This window comes from Malaclemys terrapin, chromosome 12 (assembly GCF_027887155.1).
Source record: "Malaclemys terrapin pileata isolate rMalTer1 chromosome 12, rMalTer1.hap1, whole genome shotgun sequence".
Lineage (NCBI taxonomy): Eukaryota > Metazoa > Chordata > Testudines > Emydidae > Malaclemys > Malaclemys terrapin.
Window position 1 is genome coordinate 32,324,511 of NC_071516.1, and position 1,275 is coordinate 32,325,785.

Below are 1,275 nucleotides of genomic sequence, written 5' to 3' on the forward strand. Positions count from 1 at the left end.
ATTAGGACAAACTTTTTCACTAGGAGGGTGGTGAAGCACTGGAATGGATTCCCTAGGGAGGTGGTGGAATCTCCTTCCTTAGAGGTTTTTAAGGTTGGGCTTGACAAAACCCTTGCTGGGATGCTTTAGTTGGGGATTGGTCCTGCTTTGAGCAGGGGGTTGGACTAGATGACCTCCTGAGGTCCCTTCCAACTCTGATATTCTATGATTCTATGACCCAGTACTGGGTCACGACCCTAACATTGAAAAACACTGTCTTAGAGTGTAAATGAAAGGGTTTAATAGAGGAGTTACCATAGTGTTAAAGATGTTGGTTGTTTTGTTCAAATCCAATGAGTTCTGTTTATAAGGCTTGACATACAGAAAAGTGATGGATAGTCACAACAGTGAGGTGGGCAAAGGAAGTGGAAAAGGCCTTTTGCCAGCTTTGGACTGATGGGATTCTCAAGGTGGTGGAGCTGATGTAAATGTAGGAGACATGGGTTATCGCGCATGAGACCAGGACAACAATGAGGCGCGTGTCAGTGCATGAGAGCACTATCCAGGAAAAGACTGATGATGTTAGGGCCACAGAAAGGCAACCTGGGTATTAGACACCAGCACAGAGACAGCCAGGAATATGCAGAGCCAAGAGAAGAGGGCCAGCTGAGCAGAGAAGGTGCTATTCATGAGGGAGCTGTAGCGCAATGGGTGGCATATGGCCAGATAGCGGTCATAGGCCATGACGGCCAGGAGGAAACATTCTGTAGAACCCATGGAGAGGAAGAAAAACAATTGCAGGAGGCAGACAGTGAATGAGATGGTTTGGCTTGTGCCCCGCATGATGCCAATGGCCTTGGGGACACATGCTGTGGTGTACTGGAGCTCCAGGAAGGAGAGATTGCAGAGAAAGAAAATACATGGGTGTGTGCAGGCATGGGTGGGTCCTTACTAGGGCTATGATGGACACGTTCCCTATGATGGTTAGGATGTATATCACAGAAAACAGTACAGCAAGGGACATCCGGAAATACCAAGTGCCGGGAAAGCCGAGGAGGATGAACTCCTAAATGGTGGTTTAATTTATTATTTCTGTCCCAGCCATCACGTCCACCTGTCAAGACATGAGAGATCATAGGGCATTTAAACATGTTAAACACATTTGGATGTGCAAAGTTCAGACCCCAGAAATCTGGTGCTAAACCTGAGAGGATAAATAGGAAAATGGGTGCTACTCAACACCGCCCTGCCTTGTGCATCTTTCCACCTCCACAACAGAGAGGAGAGCTCCACTCA

The 1,275-nt window shown here is 47.5% G+C and overlaps 1 pseudogene; it reads right to left on the reverse strand.

Moving 5' to 3' along the window:
• Positions 1-228: 228 nt before the first annotated feature.
• Positions 229-723, reverse strand: LOC128846734 (olfactory receptor 6F1-like; annotated as a pseudogene).
• Positions 724-1,275: the final 552 nt, after the last annotated feature.